The sequence below is a fragment of the Ambystoma mexicanum genome, chromosome 4q (genome assembly GCF_040938575.1).
Source record: "Ambystoma mexicanum isolate Mex_15411 chromosome 4q, UKY_AmexF1_1, whole genome shotgun sequence".
Taxonomy (NCBI): Eukaryota; Metazoa; Chordata; class Amphibia; order Caudata; family Ambystomatidae; genus Ambystoma; species Ambystoma mexicanum.
In genome coordinates this window covers 384,757,911-384,785,182 of record NC_090928.1, presented here as the reverse complement: position 1 = coordinate 384,785,182, position 27,272 = coordinate 384,757,911, and the positions used below count along the sequence as shown (strand labels likewise).

General features: G+C 46.3%; 1 protein-coding gene across 2 annotated transcripts in view; it reads left to right on the top strand.

Annotated features, from left to right (window-relative positions):
* Positions 1–27,272, top strand: part of AKT3 (AKT serine/threonine kinase 3) — a 2,870,184-nt gene that overhangs the window by 794,333 nt on the left and 2,048,579 nt on the right. The gene's annotated exons all lie outside the window — the stretch shown is intronic.

Sequence of the window (27,272 nt, the reverse complement as noted above, 5' to 3'; positions counted from 1 at the left end):
CGTGCGTGCAGCCTGGCATGGATGGCACAGGTATTGAAAGCAGGGGAGTGCTGAACGCTAATTATAGAAAGTGCAGCTGGTTTCAAAGTACTTCTAACAGTTTGTGAATATTGCTTACTTGAAAGCATCAAATGTGCACTAGTTGTGAAACAGAACACCTGTTTGTTGTTTAGCATGTGTTTCTGCAGATGATTGCTGTTGTCAAAGCACCTTGATGTAGAGTAGCTCTGTTTACATTTCCATTCCCCCAAAGGATTAACAGCGTACTCTCAGCACATTTGCAGTCTATTCTCCTTTTAGAGGATGCTGTTTTTGAGGGTGGTGTGAACAAGTCAACAAGTGCTTGCTAATCACTTGAACATACATAAGTAGTGACAGTCTGGTGCATTGGAGTCTTTGTACCAGTGACGGGCAGCCCTGGATGACAATGGGGACGTCAAGATCCTCTTATCAATTGCACGTTGGAGTCCCTGAAATAAAAAGCGCTAAGCATTTTCAGTTGGTTGTTATCGCGGCACTTCCCTTGGTGTGACAGATGTCAACCATTGTAAGTCCATTTCCTCTACATTTGCGTTTTTTCATTTTTGAATCTGTTTGGCAAAGGCATTTTCCTCTTTCATACCAACGCCAAACCTGGAACTGGGAATATTGCAACAGGCAGGGCCGGCCCTAGGATTTGCAGGGCCCTGTTCGGCAAAAGGTGTGTGGGCCCCCTTTTCTGTGCATAAATAGTGACATTTATGATAATACAGAAAATATAGATTGAAACGTGGTTGGCTCTTGATTTGGAAATGTCCTTGCTGAGCTCTGTTGTTCCTGGTAAATCGGGGTAGAACTCCTAAGTCGCAAGATCACCGGAACTGTTTGAGGTTTAGCCAAACACCTCATTTGTTGAGTAGAAGAAGGGTTTTTTGTTCCTGGCTATTTTGCTTTTGTATTCCAAAGAAAATATTCTGTCACGCTGTTTGCTGTGATATAATGTTGCTTTTATTTGTGAAAGTGGTAGGTTCTTCTTCAATTATTAGTATACATGTAGTACATCTGGGGCTCTTACATCCCCTTGTTGTCAGCCGACACGTGTTTCGACCCCTAGGTCTTTATCAAGGCTATGGTTTCAGGTCTGGTGCCCCATGTGGCTCCGTTCGGCGAGGACAGAACCTGCTACGATACGCCAGGGCCCAACAGGAGCCACTGTAATTACAGGACAAGTTACCCACAGCATTCCACCAGGACCCCCCAGATGTACTACATGTGTACTAATAATAGAAGAACAACCTACCACTTTCACAAATTAAAGCGACATTATATCACACCAAACAGCGTGACAGAATATTTTCTTTAGAATACAAAAGCAAAATAGCCAGGAACAAAAAACCCTTCCACAGAAAATATAGATTGTCTTCAGTATGCAACGGTATCAGGGGAAGTTGCATTAAAAGCAAGTTGCCACGAGTAAAGCAGGAGAGAAATATGAATTGTCACTATTAATAGTTACCTATGTGGAAATATCAGCAGTGAGACTTTTTTGAAGTTGCAGACAGTGTGAGCTGAGTACCTTAAATATTATTTTAATTTTGGAATTTTGGCAGATAAGGGATAGTGAGATAAAGATTTGGGCAGGAGCACACAATTTGGTCTCAAATCCCTGCCTCTCTACTAGACCAACCAGCAATTCAGAAACTTGAACACATCTCTTCCCAAATGTAATTTTTAGAAATAATGTTTGTAAAAGGTGCTTTTGAAATTTTTTGTTTAACACCACCCTCAGACTGTGGAAGGCATTGCAAAAATATGGTGATTGTATTTTGCGAAGAGAAGTTGACTGCTGTTTTTGCATGCGTTTCCCAAATGTTTTTTTTTAATTGTCTATGTATTTGACCACATTGTCCAAACTACCAATCAGAAGCTATAGATGAGAATTATTTTGTCTGTCAAACGAAATAAACTCCAAGCAAGTTCCAATGATGTCTGGGCAGGTTGCGTCGACTGCAGAATTGCCTTATACTGCGTTACAGATTTACCTGGGGTGGGGGGGCGTGGGGGGATCTAGAGACAGGGAAAGCATCTTTCAGATTTTCAAATGTTAACAAAATTAATAGGGCTCAAGTCCTAAAAAAAATAACTGGGGGCATGGGGCTGGTTCAAGTAAGTATGCATAGGCACTGAATAGATGGGCAAGAGGGCATATGTGCTCCAATTCTCCTTGCCATGCTCATCTAAATCACTGGTTGCGGCAGGTTTTTTTTTTTGGTTTTTTTCTTCTCTTCTTCTGGGTTCAGGCTTGGTGACGTGGTAGCAAAATTAGAAAGTGCTTCTCTTTTCAAAATTGGAAAGGAGCCTCATTAATGGACCACCTTACCATTGATTGGAGGGGTGGGCATGCCAAATCTGCTTTGAGTAGCAGTGGTTCCTATAGCCGAATGCTGCATAGACAACGCAGCAGGTTAGGTGACTGTTGCTGAGATGTTATGTTTAGACCGTCCTGTAAATCATATGGCTTATTTCTATTCCTGCCGCGCAATGTGCTGTAAAATGTGTTTTGACCTGGGGATGGGTACAGTCTCCCCCCCCCCCCTCAGTGTGTGAATCTCTGCCCCTGTAGCAGGGTTCGAAATTGCTGGGAGCTATTTAGCACCTGGTATAGCCAAGGGGGGAGCCCTGGTTAGCTTGAAGCAAACGGCTATCAGGAGCTACTTTTGACTCCTGGTGCAAGTGGTGCCAATACAAGCCGAGCTATATGATATATTTTTTTTTAAACATCTTTTTATTCGTATTTTTAAGAAAAACATTAACATCCCCCCCCCAACAATCACCCCCAACCCCCCCAAAAAAAACAGGCCACACTCCAGTGTTCCATAATCCTCCACCAAGTTGAAGTTCCCCCCCTTAGTTCACGAAAGGTCCAACAGTCTGAGTCGCTGCGGGCGCCACCCGAGTCTAAAGTCATCTCTAAGAAAGGCCAGTACCTCGCCTCACTCGCTAGCAAAGCTCTGTAATGCATTGTTCATATATACGTTGCCCATTCCACCGCAACCATCTCCCAAACTACCCGGAGCCAATCCTGAAATGTTGGGACTGCCGAGCATTTCCAGTTCTGGGCAATCTGCATCGTACCTGCCAAGATGAGCATCACCTGTGCCCTTTCCCTAGCGCCTGAGGCAGATTCCATGTCTTCGCGCTGGATGCCCAACAAAATCTGCTCCGGGGGCCTGGTTTCCCCTAGACCAAAGACCTGTTGAGCTTTCCGAATTTCCCCCCAGTAATGCCCTAACCGAGGACACTCCCACCAGATATGCTCCGCAGTCTCTACCGCTCCACACCCTCTCCAGCAGTCCTTCGAATTCCCAGGATATAACCTGTGCAAGCGAGCAGGAGTGTAATGCCAACCGTAGATAAGTTTAAACCAAGCCTCCTGAGTTTGGGACGCTCTTGCTACTTTCGGGATTATTCTCCATAACCTCCCCCATTCGTTCTTCTCTATTCCTCTACCCAGAACCTTTTCCCATTTACCCATAAAGGCCCAACTTCTCTTTGGTTTAGCCTCCTCCAGAATCCCATGCAGCTGTGAGATTAAGCCTTTTGAGCCATCATTAGACATTAAGAATTTTTCAAATTTGGTAGGGTCTCTAGTGGCCGCCTCTCTATTTTCAGGATGCAACAACCAATGGCGTAGCTGGTAATACCGTAATCTTTCCTCCTCGCCCAGGGCAAAATCCCGTTACGTTCGGGGAAGGAGCTAATATCTTTCCCAATAAACATGTCCCGCATCCTCCTGCACCCCCCTTCCCTCCATTTCCTAAAGGCCTCCCCCGCCTCCAGCCCTGGCGTGAAATCCCCATTTCCGAATATTGGCGTGAACGGAGACGGGAAGGAAGTGATACCTCTTTTCCTGGTTAATCTATCCCAGTTATCCACCATTAATTTAGTAATAGAACTCCTGTACATGTGGTTAGGTCTGAGTCGTTTTGGGAGCCAAAGCACCACGTCTAGGTCGTGCTTTGTTACCGCCCTATCCATTTTAACCCAGTGCTTTGTCCTCCTTGTTGGAGCCATTCCCTTATAACCCTCAGTTGCGTGGCTTCGTAATACTGCCTAAAATCAGGTAGGGCCTAGCCACCCTCTCTCCTTGGGGCTGCGAGTATCTGTCTGCTAACTCTGGCCGTCTTACCCTCCCAGATGAAGTCATTCGTTAAGGTTTGTAGCTCCTTGAAAAGCACTCCGATACCCTCTGGGGAACAGCCTGGAACAAGTACAGGTGGCAAGGAAGAATCACCATCTTTATAGCTGCTATTCTCCCCAGCCAGGAAACGTGGAGATTTCGCCACCTTTGAAGATCTTTTCTAATGCTTTTCATTAGCGGGGGTAGTTAGCTGAAAACCACCCCGAGTGTGTCGGGTTAAGTTTCACCCCTAAGTACACAATTCCCCCTGGCCGCCAAGCGAAGGGCGAGGACCTCCGGAGCTCTTCCCGCTCTTCCTTCCCCAGACCCATATCCATCAGTTCAGATTTGCCCATGTTGGCGCGTAATCCCGAGACCTCCCCAAATTTCTCAAGCAGCAGTCTACTAGCACTACAAGATTGGGATGGGGCCGTAAGAGTAAGCAGCATATCATCTGCGAAAGCAGCTACTTTGTGCTGGATGCCCCCAAATGGAATTCCCCGGATATCCCCTGAGTCCCTGATGGCTTGAAGTAGAGGTTCCAAATATATGGCAAATAATAAAGGGGACAGGGGGCAGTACTGCTTTCTGCCTCTTTGCAAGTAGAATAGCCTGGATGCCACCCCATTGACCATCACCCTAGCTCGTGGTCCATTGTAATTGGCTTTGACCATTTGCAGAAAGACCCTCCCAGTCCCATGCGTTCCATAACTTTGAAAAGAAACAACCACTCTACCCTGTCAAACGCTTTCTCAGCATCGAGCGACATGAGGGCCACGGGAGTACTAGTTTACCCTACCTTTTCCACTAAATGTGCTATTCTCCTAGTATTGTCTGCCGTTTGTCTGCCCTTAATGAAGCCAGATTGATCCTGATGAATTAGATCAGGGAGAAGCCCCTCTAGTCGGTTCGCCAATATCTTGGTGTACACCTTCGCGTTGACATTGATAAGGGCTATTGGTCTATATGAGGATCTCTCTAGGGGGTCTTTCCCCGGCTTCCAAATCAATGAGATTTTAGCCTCCTTCATGGAAGGGGCTAGAACGCCGGTGACTCTGAAAGAGTTGTATAGGTGGGTTAAATGTGGCACCAGTAAACCAGCAAACTGTTTATAAAAGGCCGCCGAGAAGCCGTCAGGGAAATTGCCACGTGGCAAGGCCCCCGGTCCTATCATTCCCTGAATCTCGTCTTCCGTTATGTCCTGATTCAGAATGCCTTGGGCCACTTTTTCCACCACTGGCAACTGGACTGTGTCTAAAAACTGCTCTTGATGCTTTTCTTGGGGGTTTTGCAATCTGTATAAAGATTCGTAGTACTCTCATGGTTTCTTGAAGATCTTCAAGGCGGGTAACTCTATCTCCCTTCCCTGTAAGTAGGGCTGTGACCGTGTTTCTCGACTCTGCCCCTCGGAGGAGACGTGCCAACAGGGTGCCAGTTCTATTGGCCTTAGCGTAAAATTTCTGCCTAACCAATAAGAGGGCTCCTTCTGCTTTTTTAGTGCGTAATAGATGTAATTGGCCCACTGCCCTTCTATAATCCCTATGATTACACCTACTGGGAGTCCCAGCCACCCTTTCCCTTGCTTCCTCAACCTCTAGTTCCAGCTGGGATTCCAGGGCCAGCAGCTGCTTTCGTTTTTGTGCATTGGCAGCTATAATTTCACCCCATATTGTAGCCTTGAATGCATCCCATATGACATCCTCTCCCTTTACTCCCCTTTTATTCCTCTCAAAGTATTCCTTGATCTTACTCTCCATTTCTCCCAAAATTACCGGGTCACGGAGTAGACTGTCAGGGTATTTCCAGCCCCATAATCTCTTTCTTAAAAACCCTTAATGGAGCTCCATAATTAGTATCTTATAGTCTGCTATGCCCATAGGACCCACATCCACCTCCTTGACTTTCCCCACAAGGTGGGATGACACCCAGAAATAATCTATTCGTGATTGTGTTCAATGTACTTCCAAAAAGAAAGTAAACCCCTCCGCCTTTCACTTCCCTCCATACATCCCGTAGGCCAGTCTCTGACATTCTATCCTGCAGAGCGGATGAGGCTACCATTCCCCTCCCCTATTTTTGTCCCCGGATCTGTCCCTTGATCTATCCCATGTGATATTCAAATCCCCCATTAAGACTACTGGACCCTTTGCGCGTTCCCCAATTAACCGTAGCAGTTGCCGGAGGAAGGAATCGTGCCCCGAGTTAGGGGCGTAAGCCACCACTATTGTGTAGGATTCACCCCCGGTGGAACCCAGAACCAATAAATATCTGCCCTCTTTGTCTCTAATAGTCTCACTAATCTTAAAGTTGGTCAAATTGCCAATTGCCAGGGCTACCCCTCCTGACTTCGTCACACCTGAGGCGTGCACAATTTGATCAAAGCCCCTCAATCTGAGTCTGTATTGGTCTCCTCGCAACAAATGAGTCTCTTGCAAGCCTAAGAAATCTGGGCGGTATCTTTTCGTGAACATCTCAAGCTTCTTCCTCTTTACTGGGGAATTAAGCCCCCTGACATTATGCATGATCCACCTAAATGTCAAAGGTTAGTGATATCCCCTTTTGTAAAGTCCCAGGGCCCTAACCCTTCAGCCCACCACTCGGGGGGGATCCCCTCCACTTTTTCTTGCCTTAAAAAAGGAAACACTGTGTGGCTGAACTGAACCCCACCCCCACCCTTAAAATTCTGCCCCTGCCCTTCCCCCCCACCCTCCACGAATTATCCCCTTCACCCCCAGGGTCAGGGCACATTTGGCTCTGCCCCCCAACCGTACCAGAGCCCCTCTCCCCCTCCTGCTCTTCGGCGCTTCCCTTCCCCAGCAGTTGACCACTCCCATGGCCGAAGTCTAGGGCCGTCTCCTGGGCCCGATATCCTCCTCAGACCCGACGTCTCTTGGTCCTGTTCCAAGTCAAGCTGTAGAAGAGCCGCCCCTTCCTGCGGCGAGGTGATCTGTCTTTGAGACCCCTCCCACTCGAACAAAAGCCGAAAGGGAAGGTCCATTTATATTTAATTCCCTGTTCCTGTAGCTTCCCCAGTACAGGACTCATCTGTTTCCTTTTGAGAAGGGTGCTGCCCGCAAGATCCTGATACAACTCAACCTCTTGTCCATTATACCTTACTGGTTCCTTACGCCTCGAAGCCTGCAGCACCGCTTCTTTCTGCGCGTATCTTGAAAAGGCTGCCAGTACATCTATCTGTCGTTGGCCTCGGGTGGTGCTGAGACGTCCCACTCTGTGTACCCTAACTAACTCAACCTTGTCCGGCGAGTCCTCGCCTAAGATGTCTGTAAAGAGTTTTTGGACTGACCTTTTCAGATCCTTGTCTAGAACCGTCTCTGGCAGCAACTTCAGTCTAATATTGATCCGTCTAGACCGGTTTTCCAGGTCTTCCATGCCGATCTCAAGGTTCCGTGTTGCTGTATCTAATCGATCGATTGCTTCACTATTCTCCCTTACATCTTTGCTCCCCTCTTGTAGGCCTCTCTCCACCACATCCGTTCTCTCGCCGAGTTGACCCACTTCTTGTTTGATCTCAGACAGGGCTTGATTTAGGTCAGACCGCACCAACTGGAATTGGTCCTGAAATGTCTTTGCCAGCGAGTCTTGCAATGAGAGCATTTCCCGATGTAAATCTTGTCTAGAGAGATGGGAGGCATGTTGTGACCCGTCTAATTGGGACCTTTCACATGACCCCTCTTGTTGGGTGTTCCTTTACTCCTGTGCGTCCTTGGTAGCCCACATGGATATGAGAGTGCCCGATGCATCAACCTGCAGCGCTCCACCCTTGATGGATCTGCTTTTGTTTTTTGCCGACATGCTACCTCAGGGACGCCCCCCAGCAATCGCACTCCTTGAGCCACGCTGATCGCTCGCCCAATCGTCCAGTCCTGTCTCCCAAATGCCGTGGGGGGGGACCTTATCCCGTGTGCAGGAGTAGGGAGGAGAGGGATCAGCTTCTCTACCAGGGAATACTGCCCAGCTCAGCTCCTCTCGGTTCCTCGAAAAATAAATGCTCTCTGTTAACCTGTAGCTTGCGCCTGGGCCCTTAGCACCTGGACCCTACTTTAAATGGGACCTTCTCTCCGAGCAACTCCCTGTACTTAAGGCGGCTTCACCAAAATTAAGTCCAGAGTTCGTATCTTTTGGTTGGGGCATGTCAGAGTTGCTTCTGTTAAGCGGCCGCCCTGATTCCTCGCTCCGCTCCAGTCCCCTCTTTCCTTCAGGCCTTGCCTCTTGCTCCCGTATGCACCTCAACTCCTCCGATGCTCCACACCAGAAAACAAAAAAAAAACTGGGCACACTCCGAATCCGGCCAGAGATCCCGTTGCTTACTGGGTGCCCCTCCCGGCCCCGCGCTCCAAGCACTTTCACTGACCTCAGATTGTACGAGGCACTAGCAGCCGCCGAAATCTTCCCCTCGCCACGAAGCTCCCGAGCCGCGTCAGACCGCTGGCTCCCTACTTCCAGGGCCGCTACTTCTGCGGCTCTTGCCGTGGCCACATCCCTCAGCACCACCGGTGCTTGGACCTGCTGGTCCGACCTCTGGGTGCAGCTGCTCTCCTCAACCGCGGGCAGCGGATCGCTTGCATCCCGCCGCGTTCCCCAACAGCCTAGGGGTGCAGCGAACAAAGTCGCGCTCCAGCTCTTCATCTGTCGTGCGCGCTCCTGAGGGGGACATGTCCCGAGCTCCGCGCCCCGACACTTCCTTCAATCCTTCCTCAAGCCGAAGTTCCAGGAGCTGCCGTGGACTTCTCCCCCACTCCGAGGCTCCTAGAATCGTGCCGGACCGCAGCGCCTTTACCAGGGGGCGGCCTCTCCACTGCAGCCCGCGTCTCGGCTGCGATGGTCAACCCTCGATCTCGTCTCGTTCGGTGGGTTCCCGCACACCTCTCCCTCTCTCTTGGAACCGCAGGATGCGGTCAGCCCGCTTAACGCCTATTACACGTCAGGTAGGAGGTGAATAAAATACCGATCACCAAGCCCTCGTTGCCCAAGAAGGGGGTGGTAGAGTGCCTTTCAAGCTCGAGGGCTACCGGAGCGCCGCCGACACATGTCTACCTACTGTCGGCGGCCATCTTGGAATCGCTATATGATATTAACTGTGCATGTTTGGAAAAGCATATAATGGACAATAAACAACACAATTAAAGGACATTTAGAGTATATTGGATAATATTAGATGGACAAAAAGTTAGTTTGAGTTTTGCGCAAAGTTAGATTAGCTGCTCAGTCTGTACTAGCTCCTGGCTCCCCAGAGGTGGCTCCTGCCTAAAGGGTTATGCCTGATAACCCAGTAGCAGCTTTTTGCTCCTGGTCAACAAATCTCAATTTCGATCCCTGCTGTAGCAAAAATCAAAATCTGCCACACATTAATATAAGCACAGTAATTGAAAATGTCTTAGAGTGAAATCTACAAATTTAGTTCAATTGACATTTCCTTTTAGAAGAAAGTGCACAAGACAAATTAGCATTTGCCTTTCACTAGAAAAATAACCTGATTGGAGAATTCCCAATAACTATGCTGGCAAAGTATAAAAGGTCCTCACCTTTAAGAGTCTGGTGCTTTGACACTTATGTGGTCTTGTGGGTAAGCGTTTGCACTGGAAACATGTCAACATGGAGTGAAATCCTAGTAGCCGAACACTGAACACTTGAGCAAGCAAACTTTTTTTTAAAAAACAGGTTTTAAACTTTTTATTGTATTGCAATAACTTAGACAATATAAAAAATGGATGGCTCACAAATGAAAGCAACCCATCAAAAAAGAACAATACAGTGGTTCGGTATTCCGCTTCCCGACATACACCCTCGTGCATTTGCCATTCATGGATCTGCTCCAATTCTGACTGTCTGGGCCTATAGCATTAAACAACATTGAAGCACTTTGGTGATGCATGCCCCTCCCTGCCATTCTATTGCATCTTCTGTCCCCATGGACTTCTTTTTGTTGATCCTCCCATAAACTGTATCTGTTCAGAAGTCGACATCAAGTAAACCTCCCCACAGCTGAGGGCTTGTGTGATGAGGTATTGCACAAACGGCCCCCAGAAGTCTCTATGCTTAGCCTGGGGATAAGTCGGTCTGCCATATTCTGTCTCCATTTCATTACAGTACAAGATATCCTCTCGCGATTGCTCCATATTTGGGGACAGTGCTGGCCCCCCCCAAACCCACCACACCATTGCCACTTGTTTGGCTAGGAGCAAAAGTAACCTAACCAACTTCCTAATTTGTCTTGGAATGTGTTTGGTATAACCCATTAATGCGACCATTGGTGTGGCCCCACCCTCTCCCCCAGTATCCCGCTTAGCATCTCAAACACCTGTTCATAGAATTGCTGTATCCTCGGGCACCCTCATGCTACATGCTGAAAATCCGCCGTTGAGACGGCGCATCTTGGACATTCATCTGAAGTGTCAGAAGAATTTGTGCAACGTTGCCAGGGTGTAATGGAATTGATGCAAATATTTAAAATGAATCTGCTTAAATCTGGTATTGAGCCAATTTCCTAGTCTCCCCGCAACAATAAGCCGATGATTCGTCGGTATTTTGCACCCTAGTGATTATTCCCAATTCATCCGGGACCATTCATCTCGTCCTACCCTAATGGGCATACTCTTATTGTTAAGAGTAGACACCACCTTGCTATTTTCACCTCGTCCAAGCATTTTTTCTAGTGAATGGGACACCTCTTGTTCCTTAGAGAAGGTTGGGGAAGATCTCTTTCAGGGAATCTTTTAGTCGAAAATACAGAAACAATTTCAAAAGACGTTAGTGCCCCCTTACTCTTTATCTCATCTGTTGTCAGAAATTGCCATTCCGGGAATAGATCCCTAAAACAGGTCATGTTAAAGCGCTTCATATAGCACAAACATCCCTTCTCATTGGTTACTGGCACTCCTGGGATGTATGTAACCGTGAGGCTCAGAGTAGATGACTTCTCCCTTTGTTTTGCACTCAGAGTCTATGACCTGCAGGTCAGTTCCACCATATTGGTCACCTTCGAGGTCCTATCGGGTGATGTCAGTACAACCGCTCTCAGAAGGAATGCGGCTACCAGAGCCTTCTCCCCACATATCTTCTGTCTGCTTGATCCCCAAACCAATAGAGGAGAAACCCTGCCTGGGCGGCTTCGTAGTATATTTCGAAATCTGGTGGTGCCAGTTTCCCCTATCTAATGGGGCCACCAGTTTTCCCAAGGACATTTGTGCCTGCTTGCCCACACAGATGAACCACAGGATTTCTGAGCGTTGCTCTCGGGAGTATTCCTTTGGGAGTGAAAGATGCACATTAAGAAACAAATATAAACAGCACGGAAGCACCACCATTTTTGCTAACCATATCCTCCCATAAAGGTTAAGTGGCAATTCCATCCACCTATTCATTGTTGACCTGGCCTGTTCCAGCATACTTTGATAATTGTGCTTGTATAGTTCCCCTGGGGATTGCGCAAGATTTATTCCCAAATACAGGTCTCGTGCCACTGGAATCCATACTTATCGTCAATTGGTCTAGCAGGAATAGTACCGTTTTCGTGGCATTGATTTTTTTTTAACCCAGTGAAATCCCCCAAAGCCATCCGATCTCCAATAATGGGACCTAGGTTGTGGCTTCGGTCCATGACAGAGCACCATATCGTCTGCATAAAGGGAGATGACTTTGTGATTGTACAGCTGTATTCCTCTGTGGAGGTACCGCTCCCTAATCACCTCAGTCAAGTGTTCAATCGCTAATGCGTACAGCAAGGGCAAGAGAGGTCACCCCAGTCGCATGCCTCTCTCCAAGGGTATAACGGATGTGAGCTAGCTGTTCACTCTGAGCTTGGCACTGGGCAAGGTGTAGAGCAACTTGACGAGGGTGACAATTCCTCCCTCATCCTGCATAATATAAACAGAAAGGACCATTCAAATGATTCGAATGCTTTTGTGGCGTCCAACTGCGCCGCCACTATCGACTTGTCTTGTTGAACCACTGACAATAGCTCAAACTCCTTGTAATCGGTAGGAGGTGGAGCGCCCCGGTATGAATCACGACTGGTCCGCTTTCACACATCTGCATCACGGGGGCCACTCTGGACGCCAGCATTTTGGCCAGAATCTTATTCATATTAATTGGAGATGGAGGGCAATAGGAGGAGCAATCGTCTGCTGTTTTATCCCACTTCAATAGTACACCACCACCGCCTCCTTTAGCGACTTGGGTAGCTGACCATTCCTCAGACTTTGCCGATACACTTCTAGCAAATGTGGAGCCAGCTTTCCAGCAAGGGTTTTGATAAAACACTGTTGTGTAACCATCTGGGCCCCGGGATTTCCCCAGTGGCAATGATTTGATTGCCAACAGGACCTCCTCCAATGAAATGGGGCGACCTAACCATTCCCTTTCCTCTACCATACACCAATCCAACGCCACCTGATCCAGGTAGTCGCTGAGCTCATACTGCGATGCTAGAGTATGTGAGGAGTACAAGTGACTGTAAAATTCACATAATTCTTGGACAATATCTGCATGCCCGAATTTCTCCTCCCCTTGTTCATTCCTAATGGATAAAACATGACCCCTTGGCATATCCGATCTTGTTGCTCTCGCAAGCAACCTGCCAGGACGCTGTCCCTCCCCATATTTCTGCACTGCCACCTTCCCCAGGAGAAACCTCACTTCCCTCTGAGCCAGCTCTCCACATAACTTCCATTGTTTCTTAATCTCTGCCTGCTTGACCGTCCTCACCGATACCTCAGCTTGCAGTTGAGTCTTGCTATGTGCCAGTTGTCGAATCTGCTTCAATATCCTCGACTCCTTTGAAATGAATTCTCATCTGATAACGCATTTAAAACTCTCCAACAGTGTTGCATAGGATTCCGCCGACCCCCACATTCAGTTTGAAAGTCATCAATAGCCCTAGATATCGCTTCCTGAAATACCCCATCTGTCAAGCTTTCGCTCTACCAGGCACTGCCAAAGCCGTCACCACTGGTGCGTGATCTAACAGCATGCGTGCCAGGGTGGCTACTTCGGATACCCAGCCTACAATTGTATTAGAGACCAAGAAGTAATCCAACCGTGAGGCTGAATTATGGACCGTGGATTGAAATGTGTAACCTGCTCCCTCCGGGTGTCTGGTCTTCAGACATCACTTACTTCCCATGTCCAACACAGATCCCGGAGCTGCATGTCACTTTAGGCAGTGGCACCTGGGTACCCCAGTCCTGTCCCGATTGGGTTCCATTACTGCGTTGAATCCCCTGCCCAAAAGATTTCCCCGGGCGGGGGTCCCCTCCAGCTGCAGTGTTATCCACCCCAGGGTTTCCACTGAGTCTTGGTTGGGCCCATAAACATTCATCAGGGTGAATAATTGGCCATCTATAGACCCATGTACCATTTTAAGGCTTGCCCCTCCCGATCCTTAACCTGCGAGATCATTCGAAAACGAACCGTATTTCGCAGCAGTATACACCCCCCAGCCCCTCGAGTAAGAGGAATAGTAGGAAAAATAACTTTGACAAACCAATCCTTGCTCAAATTTCGTTTCTCCCCGCCACCCCGCAGGGTCGGATGAGTTTCCTGAAGAACCTCTATGTCCACTTGATGACGTTGCATGTAAAGTATAACCCTACGGCATTTAGATGGACAGTTCAGTCCCCTGACGTTCCATGTCATACTCTTGTGTTTTAGCCATCTTGTTGTGACAACTTCCCTGTTTGTCCAATGTATAGACTGTAACATTGCACCACCCCACTGGCCAGCGAAGTAAGGTGGCCCCGGAAACCACTGCATTCTCCCAGTCCCCCATTCACCCCAAACTGCCAGTTTCCGCCCTCCCACTAACAAACACATGCTCGCGCATGAGGATACATCAGGGCCCAGGCTGCCCATGTTAACATACATAGCTCCAACTGCCAGTTACTTGGGTAGTCCTTTTCGCCACTAGCCACGGACAACCAGTGTTTATTTTATGGGGAATTATCCCTTTGTTTATTGTTCCCTCAGCAACGTGGTGCTCTAGGTAGTGATTCCAGAAACGAGTTTGCTTCCTCGAGGGTGTGTGAAAACACACCACCATCGTGTTACACATATGTGTCTGTGCCAAAGTCTTTTCTTAACATCTATAAAGGTCTTCCTGGATAACTGCACCTTGTCCGAGAAATTTTATTCAATGCCCTCACACAAGTTGAAAGTGTTCTATTCACAAATAGGGTCCGTTGCGACACGTGTTTCGGCCTCTGGCCTTCTTCAAAGCCGGACATGTACTACATAACGAAATCAAAAACCATACAGTACACAATATGAACGTATGTTAAATGTATTCACATGAAAAAAATCCAAAATATCAACTGAAATTTCATGTTATGTTTGTCAAAGATAAAGACTGAGATTGAGGGGGTTGGACCAAGGTAGGATGTGTTGGGTGAGAGAAAAGATAATAAGAAAAGTATGAATAAAAATCAAGATCAGGACTCGGTAGAGCTATTTACAAAAGCACATCATGCTTAGTTAATATCTGTTTCTTTATACTCTTAGCACGTATTAGGTCTTATACTACCATATTTTTCAATAATATACATTCCCATGATGATGATGATGTTCTATAGGTTCATTACCTCTTCGTTATATCCGAGAAGTCTGGGAAGAGATGGACCGATGCGCCTTGATATGTCAGGGGGCCTTTCTCCCTTGCTTTACGCCAGGCCCGATCTCTATCCTGGTAGTTCAGCATTTGAGCAATTATCGGTCTGTCTGGTGCCCCTGGCACTGGTCTCTTTCCACTGGGGATGCAGTGGGCTCTCTCCACAATGAATACCGCTGAGAAAACTTAATTTCCAAGGATTTCCCTGAGCAGGTCCTCTACCATCGTGTTACGCCCACCTGGGCTCTGCAGAGGCGTTGGGCACGGTTGCAGCCCTCCCAGGAATGTGATCACGCACGTCAGATCTCTCCCCCTGCGGCTAGGCTGTGGACTGCGACAATTGGTGAGACTGCTCCTGCGCGGATATGAGAACAGGAGAGTGCGCTGCTCAGTGACTATAGTACCTCTCAAACCCTTCTACCGAAGGTGCAATTTCTGTGGGGATGTACCGGCCCATAAGGCTCACCTGGTATTTATTGATGGTGAGCTCTCTGTCCTGCTGCTTCTGGCAGGGGCACTTGTTGATGGGATCTAGTTCCTTCACTGATCCCTGGTGAGTAACAGTCCAGTCCAGCTGCGACTATTCTTCTCTTGGTAGTAAGTGTTAATGTCTCTTGTCTTTTCCTCTTTGTTTTTCCCCGTTCCGCTTTCTGTCTTGTATTATTGCTCTCGATTTGTTATTTCTTGAATAACGTTTTCTCTTCTGCTTTCTTCTCAATAGATGGAATTGGGGCTCAACAGCAGCTGTGGAGGTGCGGAACGCGGCCGAGAAGAAGATGGATGAAACCGTAATGTCCAACAGGTGAGTGATGGTTTAAGGGTAAGCGCGAGATGGGATGGGAGGGCGACCTTAAACTCAATGTCTTTTTAATGTCTAAACTTGTTGTTGGCTTTTTTCTTGCGGGTGCTGCGGTGTAAAGAATTCAGCGTCTCTGAAGTCGTGAAGGTGAGCTGCTGTGTCAAGATGAAGAATTCCACGCTCCGGAAGACGTCAAGACGTGCATAGGTGAGAGCTGATTCCCCAGATGGTAAGTATGGAGATGGGAAGCAGGATTTCCAAAGTAAGTTCAGATCCCAGGCGGCGGTGAGAGTTGTGCTGCATGGATACGCAGAATAACGCAAAGTGTCTGCCTCGTGGATTGGAGCAGCTTATATAGCGGTGAGCGTTGGCATGCCCACTAGGCCTGGCTTGCCTGCCGCACCCTGCCACTCCTAGTAAGTCAGCACCTGCAAGGCAACCCAGTGAGTAGCAGCCTCACCCCAGAGTACATGTGGGGCTGCTTGAAGTGATGAAAGTGTCCATGTTAAATGCACTTTGCACCCGAAATGAGGTGCTATGCTTACAATAAAAGCATTTTGTCCCCAATAAATGTTTGTGTCCAACCGGGCCCGGTCTGTGTTCTTGGCCCGATGACCATGATGCATCGTCTCAATAATGCGTTGATCCGCAGCCTCGGGCACACCTTTAATACTCAGGTTGTTCCTGCGGGACCAGGATTTGAGGTCATCCTGCTTGTCCATTAATTCCTTGAGTGCTCTCTTAACCAGGGCCAGGTCTCTCGTGGCAGTGTGGGGTTAATCCTCGACGGTGGATACCTGGCCCTCAATCTCATCTAAGCGCTTTCCAGGTTTGTCCAAGTGTACATGCATATAGTCCAATACCAACCATTTACTTTATACCTAAAATTCACAACATTTACAGATTTACCACCATGTCGGCCCATCATCAACAGTATTGGTTCTCTCACTGAAAGAATATTGGAATATATAGATCATCAATTACAACCACTGCCATCATCCGTATCCTCTTTCATCAGAGATACCAAACGCATCATCCAACAGTTGGAAGCCATACACTGGGAACGAAACTACTGGCTTGTAACTCTGGATGTTTCAGCAGTCTCCACCAGCATTCTCCATAATAAAGGATGACATGCCACCAATTATTTTCTGAAAACAAGATCGGTATCTTATTTGAACAGAACCAAATGATTTTAGAAATGTTATATTTTACTTTATCCTACAACATTTTCACTTTCAATTAACAACTTTACAAACCGATTCAAGGAACCGCCATGGGTGCCAAGTTCGCCCCATCGTATGTTAACTTATACATGGGGCACTTTGAACTTGAGCACGCATGGCGGCACCGAGCATTCACTGAGCATAACAATGTGGTTTTTTGGGGACGATACATTGATGACATTATGATTTGGAACGGCGCTTATGCACAATTACTGGACTATTAGAATCATCTCAACAATAACACAACTTGAAACTTCCCAACAAAGCCAATCTCAAATAGACTTCTTGGATCTACCCCTTTATGTTCATGAAAACACAATACACACCACCCTCTACATCAAACCTACCTCCGTGAACAGCATATTGCATGCAACCAGCAATCATCCAACTCATGTCATTCACAATATACCGTATGGAAAAATGCTGACAGTTAAAAGAAATTGTACTACCGAGGAAGAATTTGAAAAACAGATCTATCATTAAGGAACATTTCAGACAACAAGGATACAGCCAGAAATATCTCAATAAATGTCATCAAAAAACCTCAATCAGAACAAGAGATTATCTTCTACGAGACAAACCCTAATTTCCCAAACCAGTGGGCTCAGAAAAAAGAAGATTCATTACAACTTACAGGACCAATAATTCTACCATTCAACAAATACTCAATTTGATTGTGTTAAAAGTGGATTCTGATCTTCAACAGATATTGGATGACCAACCCAGCATGACCTTTAGAAAAACCAAGAACGTAAAAGACAACCTCAGTCCATCACACTTTCAGCAATCAAAATCAACGACATCAACATCAAAGTGGTTACAATCACCCCTACAAGGCAACTACAAATGTGGCCAATGTCAAGTATGCAAATATTCGGAAAATGCAAAAACAATCCAAAAACCGGATGGAACACAAGTACTCATTAAGCAACTGATCCATTGCAACAGTAAATGTGTGATTTATGGCATAAAATGTGCATGTAACCTGACCTACATAGGAAGTACTATAAGGGCCCTTAAAATTTGTGTTGGAGAACACATCAGAGCAATTACAAAACAAGACCTAAGATCACCTCTTCCATTACATTTCCAAGAAAAACACAACTTGGAACATCTCTCCCAACTAACACTTTTTGGGATAGAAAAGGTACTTCAACCACCAAGAGCCAGAGAAACAGAAAAACTACTAAAGAAACTTGAGGCATACTGGATCTGTATTATTGACACTTGTCACTCCGGTTTCAACACAGAATAGGTGCTATACCATTTTTTTGGTAAATGTTAATTATATAAATTCTGACGGTTTTCCTTATCTTTATGCAATACACACAACCATATTAGCTTTGTTATCCTACTATCAGCCTCCTACATCTTCAACAAGGGATTTGAACTGTATTATAGTTTAAATTGTTTCTTAAAACCAAGACAAATCAATCGCATAAAATAACTGCTTTCATTATTAGTTACTTTACACCTTAATGCCATATTAAAATCAAACATATCGCTAACAATAAGGGACTTAATAATACAAGCATAAGGAATAAAATCCTGCTCCTTAATTGAGATAAGAAACAGACGTCTCTATGTAGTTCGAATAACAGTCAATATGGTTTAGTTAGCCAACATCAGTACGTAAACATTAATTACAAACACCATAGTAAGTGTGGATCTCAAAAATTCCAGCATGAGAAATTAAATAAAATATTATTTTATACAGGGATTCAATTAATTGTCATACAGCGATCATCACAAACAGGATATGCCATTTGGTCTCTTACCCCAAACCAAAATGGCGGGCTTATGCATGACGTCACCGCGTGCGCGATGACGTCACCGCCTAGTTTAAATAGCGGCCATTTCTGATTACTCAAACATGGCAATTGAACCATGCAGACCGCAGAACAAGGCACAGCATAACAACTAGAAGGTAAGCTACATCAAATTACAATAGCATTCTTTGAGTCCTCCAATATTGACATAGAGCAATCCCTATTAGGTTGACAATTTTTTCTATTCATGGCCTTAAATTATGTTTCCAATTTAGGTAAACTGAGTTTGGTTTGTCCCATACAACTCTGACCAGAAGTAGCAAGTGCAGCTATCTATACAAACAAGCACAGCTACCCCAATGTAAGTAATATCTCCCAACATAGTTGGACTTAACCATGTAATACATACTTGTTTCAAATAAGCCATACAGATTTCATTTTAGCTCTGTCTTGTTTTTTTTTGTAGGGGAATAGAATATTTCCTTCTCTTTTGAAAACCTATTGCACAACAAAAAATTGTATGCCAGTATTGACAAGACTGCCATTGAATTTTTTTAATCCTATATTGCACCTCCTGAAGAACCGCTAAACATAAATAGGTGAGGAAACATGTGTTGGGGAGCAAACAACCAACTGTCCCCGGTCAGGTAAACTCTGCAGTCGATCGTGTTCCAGCAAAAACCCAGGAAAATGAAGTCCTGAGAGACCGTCATGGAAGATTTCCGCCAGTTGACCGACAGCCCAAGGTGGAACAGGAGCTGGAGGAGAGACTGAAGATTGCAGGCGGCTTTCAACGGGCAAGGGCTGCGTAACAGCCAATTGTCCAAATACGGATACACATGGATACCCTGCAGACGAAGATAAGCTGCAATCACCGACATCTTCGTAAAGACACGCAGTGCCGAGCTGAGGCCAAAAGGAAGCACTCGGAACTGGAAATGCTCCTCTCCCACAGAGAAACGCAGGTATCTCCGGTGTGGATTCCAGATCAGAATATGCATATACGCATCCTGAAGGTCTACCACGCTTAGCCAATCGCCCTTCTGTAAAGAGGACCTTATCTGGCCAGGCATGATCATCTTGAATTTCTCTTGGGGTAGGAAAAGATTGAACTGGGAAAGGTCGAGAATGGTGCGCAGGCCAGCCTGGTTGGATTTGCACACCGTAAACAGTTGGGAGTAGAAGCTCTCCCCTCCGGTTCGCAAGCCGCACCTGACGTGGGATCTGAATGTGGTCCTTACGGCATTGTGCCATAAGCCGTTCGAACCAATGGCCACAGTGGACCTTAAGCACCTTTCGTGGAAGGTGTCTTTTTTGGTTGCTGTTACTTCAGCAAGACGTGTGAGTGAGCTCCAAGCTCTGTCAGTGGAGCATCCGTTCTTGGTTTTCCACAAGGATAAGGTGGTCCTACGGACAAATCCTTCTTTCCTGCCGAAGGTGTTCCCTGATTTCCATCTGAATCAGTCAATATCCCTTCACTGAATAAGGCTTTGTGCCAAGGCCTTTTTTCCTCCCCCGCATCTAAAAATTCCTTGAACCAGCATATGCTGGATTGATTGAAGTGTATTCATACATTATTTTCATTAGGTGTGCACTACTTACCTTAACCGTTTGTTCTCTATTCTCACTGGTTGTCCATTGTGGCACAAATAAGTAGTCGGCACCCTTACAAAGATGCTACCATTGTAAAATGTCATTCTCGCGCATCAATGAGATCACTGATAAACACGCAACCACACTTGCATTTGATGTGGAGGAAGCCAAACGCATACTAGCACTCATTAAGGACACAGATAAATCTTTACAAAGTTAAGTCAGCCCGGATAAACTCATTTTCCAATTAGAAAAACTGATTCGTAATCATCATTGCAGTGACTGTCTACATGGAAAATTACTTATCTCAATACACACAATTATATTGCATCACGCAGTAGTCAGAATCAAGCCATTGAGCCGTCTTAGAATTTTGTTGATTGGGAAATCTCCCTTGACTTACATCCTTCTATGCACGTCTCACTGCTATCTATTTGCATTTCCATATTCGCTTACCCTCTTTAACATCCCTGCTTATGACCCCACATCCATATTTGTAGAACGTTTGCAACACCATTTGAAACACGTTATGTTGCTTTATCTTTTGTTTCATTTTGTTCCTGTAATTGTTTAAATATAAACATTGAGGTTCTCTTAACACTTGAAAGGTCACTTGCATTCTACAAGATTTGTTATTTTATAGTGGACCTATTCTAAGATGGAGGTACGTGTTCCTATGCAGCCTTAGTACCCTCTTCTATCTTTACCCAAACCGCAACAACACTTTACAAATATGGCGTCCTGCAACTTCAGCTCTGACCGCCTCCTTGGAAACGATTGCGCTGTGATTCTGAAAGCTGATTATGGATTACGAGCAGTATGCCTTTTGATATATTAGGTATGTAATCCTCTGGCTGTTGAGCCTGTATAGATGAGGTTATTTCCACTCCCACAGCACAATCACATACTGATAATACTTTCTTGACTTCACAGCTCGCTTGTGGAATTGAGCACATTGAACTCTCGGTACCCGCACTGCATAAGTGCATCACCGTCTCCAAGGCAACTCCTCCAGAGACTTCTCTGTTATCCCAGAAGCCCATTGACACAAGGCACCTGTTTTCTTCTTTTAATTCCGTCGCACAGTAGTGCCCACTCATAATTGTTTATTTATAAAGCGCAGATATTTCCCCAGCGACTCCATATCCGACATTCTCACCAATCTTTTTACTGTATACAGATTTTCTGTCTTCCTTTTGGCTACGCGAACTCCCATTAGGACTACTTGAGGCATTCACATATTGTTACAGCTTCCTCTGGATACGCAAACTCCATTAGGACTATTTGAGGCATTCACATATGATTACAGCTTTTAAGGACATTGATACCATTTCCTGCCACAAGCTCCGTGACGAGATAATATACGCTGCATAGCCACTTTTTGGCAATATATGTATTTGATATTTTCACAAATACGTGATGCGTTGTATCTACTATCTGTAACACTTAAGTATTTGACCTATTACATCTCTCTGGTTATAGATCACATTAGTCCCTATAGGAACGTCTGTTTAATGCGATTTGCTACTACTAGATGGACCTCTTTGCCGTTTTTATGTAACAGTTATTTTCGTTCCTCAGCACTAATTTCACCTCAATGGCTTCCTACTCTGAGACCTAGTCCTCACGATTGGACGACAACACATGAATAGTTGTGGAAAACTACACCGTTTAGCAGTGAGTTGGGTGTTTTACTCACTACTTTGAGTGTGCCCTTTCCATGAGTACACTTTACTCACTTAATCGCTGTGCATGGTCACTTATTAGACAAACTTAGCGTTTCTCTATCTGCAATCTCCTTTCCGGTACCCCGTCTGCTACCTCCAGTTCTTGATACATGTAGACTTGGTGTCTCTAAATGAGTCTCTAATGAATTCAATAATATATTTTAGACATGATACCTCGGCTGTGATTTCGGCGAGGTGGTTATCCTCCATAATTGACATTTAATACCGGCAATTCAGTTTCCTGAGTTATGGCTCAATTGCTCTGTATCTGACTACTGTTATAACTGTGTGCACATCTCTTCTGTATAAACATCATCTTACTGTACTTTCTTTCTCTCTTTTTCTTTTAATTGCTTTGACCAGTCCAATTAGGCCCTTTTGAAGAAGAGTGATTCCTCGAAACACGTCGGCCAAAAAACAATTGGGCATCGCCATTTGCATTATGCGTTTTTCATTTGCATTATTTGTTTTTCTTCGCATCTAACCATATTGAATTTAATTAAATATTGTTTTTAATTGAGGGTGCCTCCTTGCACAATTCATTCTGTCTATTTAATTGTTATTTACACTATATATGGCTTTTGGATACCTAATTATTTGAACGCCCTTGGGGCGTATGTAGCAAGTGTGCAGGGGACAGGAGGATCCCAAGTTTGGGTCCTCTTGGCTTTTTCTTCACTGAATAAGTCCTTGAACCAGCATATGTTGGATTGAATGAAATGTATTCATACATTATTTTCATTAGGTGTGCACTACTTACCTTAGCCTTTCAGTCAATATCCCTGCCTGTCTTGTTTCCAAACCCAGCTTCAGAAGCGGAAAGGGTTTTGCAATGTTTGGATGTTAGAAGGGATCTTAAGTTCTATCTGGACAGAACATCTGCGTTTAGGAGCTCTTCTCAGCTATTGGTGACCTTTGGCAATCCACAAGGTAGGCAGGCCTCTAAGGCGACTATCTCCAGATGTATTGTTGCCTTTATTACAGAGTCTTACACTGTTCAGGGTCTCCAACCTGCTAAAGGAATTCATGCACACCTGGTGCGGGGCAAGGCAGCTGCAGTTGCCTTTCAGAAATATGTCCCCTGGGAGACCATCGCAAAGGCTGCTACATGGGCCTCCCCATCAGCATTTTGTGACCACTATTGTCTGGACCTGAGCTCCAGATCCGACGCTCAGTTTGGCCAGGCTGTGCTGAAGAACCTTTTTCAGTAAGGGGTTTTCCATCCACCCGTTGTTCTTGTGAGGAGTGCTTGGGGGTATCTCCCATAAGTATGGAGAAAAGGGGACGGGACTTAGGAGTATAACCAGGTTACTCCCCCTAGTGACCACCTTACTTCTAGACAATAGTCCCCTTTTCTCCATACGCCCGCCCGCCGTCCCCTCTAATAAGGTTCCTCTATTATTGCTTAAAGGTCTCTGACTGATGGGCGATGCGCTGGGCGGAGCTAAGGACGGGGTTACGGCCGCGTGCAGTACCCCACGTAAAAGAGGAAGGACTAACATTTTTGCAAAATTTTGATACTTTTACAAAGTGCTCCGGTCCCGTCCCACAGGACGGAGGAATGTCCCATAAGCATGGAGGAAAGGGGACTATGGACTAGGAGTAAGGTGGTCACTACAGTGAGTAACCTGGTTAGAAAGAATTACAAAGTTATTATTGAATGCATTAAATGTAATTGTTATTAGGGGAACTAATAACTTGGATCAAAGTGAACACAGCAACCTTATTTTTGGAATGGGATGAAGTTAATTCGTCATCTTATGTTTTTGTTTACTGTGTGGAACAATCAATAAACAGAGGCACAAAGTGATATCTTTAGTCATTTTTCTTTTTTTGAAAATTGTATCTATACAACTTGAAAGTGAATGCGCAACTTGGGACTTTCTCATTTTCACATGCGTATTGGTCCACTTTACATGTCTGGGTGTCCATTTTCCCGTCTAGTGACTGTATGCTTGCCTGCACTTGACTAGACATCTTTTGATGTAATTGAGTGCACCTCATGGGTCCAACAGGGAGGATTTAATGGTGCAGTTCGGGGAATACTCCTACAAGACTAGGTGCTTGGCCGTCGCAGGAACCTTGAAGTGCAACTTCGACTGTTTTCCAGTTTTCTGTTTTTTAAACATGGCGTTGCTTCCCATTCGTGGTGTTCTCCCCGTTATGCCCATGTCTCTTCTGTCCCCTCCAGGGACCCCACACCAAACAAGAATATTTGTAGCCCTCTTTTTTTTTTTGCCGTTTCACTACCTTCACCGTCTCGCTGTCCTGCGCCTTTCCGAGCCCTCAAGGTGTTGGGATCCACCTCCTGCTGCATCTCTCCATGTATTGACTTCCCCAGGCCCGGGGCCAGCACCAGCACCCCCTGTGTTCTGCGCCACTTGAGAGGAAGGTGGCACAAGCAGGAACCAGGCACCTACAGACTCAATTTGTGTCTTCTGCACCGTCTCTCACCTGGGGATCACAATATGGGTCTGTGCCCCAGATACCTAAATCGATGCCCACTTCTAAAGATGTGCTCCAGTTAATTGTAGGCTCCTGTATAGGTGGTAGCTTGCTTTCCCTCGGTCATCAGGGTGTGTGCAGGTTTGCGTCCCTGGTCTGGGCACTGCTCTTGATTTGGATCTGCATCCTTGCAGGATTACCCCTCTAGGGATCTGTGCAACACTGTAGGTGGCCCCTTGCAACCCACACGTTCCAGAACACAGCAGGGGGAGGTGGGTGGGAGCAGACCCCAGCAGCACAGTCTCTCACCTCTTGTAGCTGTAAGGAATGCATGTTATCAACAGCAAGACACACAAGTGACCACAGTTCAAGGGTGTTTATTGAACTTCAAAAAGGGTATGATAAACATCTAATGCTAAATCTACAGATGGTAGCAAACGGCGACCATCAAATACTGCAGTCCTAGTGGCGTCTTTTTGTCATAATATTGTCTCAGGAGGATAGCTCAGGGAAAAAGCGCTCGCCTTGGAAGCTAGACGATGCGGAGTAACACGTGTTCGATCCCCGGGGCCACTTGGAAACCTCAGGGTATAAAGCGCCTTATAAATAACCAATTAAAATAAAATTAAAAATCAATAAAGCGCCCATCTTAAAAAAGCCTACTGCCAGTCCCTACCTCTAAATACAGATAGCGTAGGGAATAATGTTAAGAAAAGAAAGGAGTGTTCAAAATATGTCTGGATGTTCAGGTGGTTGGCCTCCCTTCCCCATGTTTTCAGCACAGGATAAGGCTGTTCACTCGAGTGTAGTACTCTCTGTATTTTTCCACACAAGGACTCAGTTCAATTACCAGCATGAGGATCTTCTGTACCAAAGTCCCTTTACTTATCAAAGTCTCTTGATTCCGAGGGCCTGATGTACAAAACAAAGTTCTCTTCCTCTCACGCACTTGATTCACTCTCGGATTGTTCCTCTTAAACAATTTGTCTCCCTCAGCTGGGTTCGGACAAATCTCAGTTCGTATTAACTATCAAAAACCTTTGAATGTGCATAGGGTTTAGCTCAACCCGTTGCAGGACCACTTTCATCTCACTATTCGTTTTCATGTTCCCAAACCAACTGGATAACTAACAGAGACCTTCGAATGAGCACCCACGTGGCGCCGGCCCACTCTGTTTACGGTATCTTTATTGGCTTCAAAAGTTCAGTCACTCTTCTGTTGGTCAATTATATTTGCCTCGCTCGTCACAAATAATTTGCACACTGTTCTCTTGAGATTTCTCCATACAGTGTTGCTGCTTGTATCCTTGGTTCCAACACAGGCCGGTTTGGTAACGGGCTCCTCAAGGACAGTACCACAGCGGCAAATGCTCCTCCCCGCCTTGGGTATTGACGCAGGAGAGCACTGAGTACCTCCGACACGCAATGCAGGTTTCTTCAGCTTTAATTCCAGATCTTAGGTTTCTTATTTTCCAAGGCTCACGAAAGTAATGGGCTGAAAAGATCAAGGGCACTTCCTTCCTTGCAACCCTCTCTGGTCCCGCCGTTTTTCTCCTCGTGTTAAACTGCCATCTTGGAGCTGTTGCTTCCTTGTGTGCTTTGCCTTGCTCAGAGTGTGCTTTTGTTCTCCGCCTTTTATCCATGTGGGGCAAGTGTGATGAAGTCAGGGGTGTGTGTGTAATCAGTATTTGCCTGACTATTTTATTGGGACATGTCAGGTACACGGCTCTGGCGTTAGTCTGTTTTCGCTCACGGTGAGCTGTGCGTGAGAAAGTGTGAGAAAGTGTGTGGAAGGGGGTGGGGGATGAGTTCCTAGGTATCCTACCTGGTAGGATGGGGAAAAGGTGTTGCAGAGAAGGAGATACTGCGTCCCACCAGCCGATGTTCCACTCACCGAAGAGACCCCTCATCCAGGTGCTCCTCCTGCATTGGTCCACCCCCAGGAACAGGATCCAAAAGCGATGGCCGTGTCCTGGCCACCTGGATGTCAGATCCCCAGGGACTAGCAGGTGAGACACCTTCAGGTTTCTCACATAGCGCTACACGAGGCCCCTTCCCAGAGATGGACATGGCGTTCGCACACCCAGTGTTCCTTAACCCTAGCTCAGTCAGCGTATCCACCGCTGGCTGCTCCCAGGTGGGCCAATTGGTGCCTGGGGTCTGCATCAATGCACGCCCTCGGGCATCGTCTCCAGCAGATTCCCTTTGCTCTTCAGCGGCCCCCGGCAAACGGGCACTGGCGGCTAGTCCAGTTTGCTCTGTTGCCCAGATCCAGCCTTCAAACCCACGCTGGATTCCGGCACCGGCTAGTGCTTTAACTCGGGGATGCGCTTTCCTCCCTTCTCATGAACTGCCTCTCGGGTGCTGCGAGATGGCCTCCTCTGTCCCTCACACCAGCGGCAAGTCTTTCTCCTTCTGCCAGACTCAGCAGGCCAGACTTGGATTTCCACTGTGCAGTCAGAGCCAGTGCTTCGTTCTCCACCATAGTCACGCAGGTCCCCCGGATTTTCTGTGGGTGCCCCCTGCACGCTTATGCTACACACCAGATATCAATTCTAAATATGGCAGGTCGGATTCCATCAGGATTTTATCCGGGTAGCTGGGGCTACTCGGGAGCTCACAGGCCTGCGGCCATATTGAATGGGCTCTTTAGCGCCCACCCATGAGCAAACTTTTTAATGCTAGCCTCAAACACCCAGTAGGGCGTTGCGTCTGCCCACTGAAAAAAAGTGGGTGGACACTGACCACCCACATGTATCCTCGACTTGTGCCCAGAAAATCAGCATAGGGCCGGATCCAGGGAAAAACCCCTCCAGTGTCCAGGTTTGCAACCTCTTGTATTTGTATTTTTTTGCATTTGTTTTATTTGTAACGCGCACCGTCAGGCCCGGAGGCATCAGGGTGCAACTTTAGACATGGTTACATAACAAGCA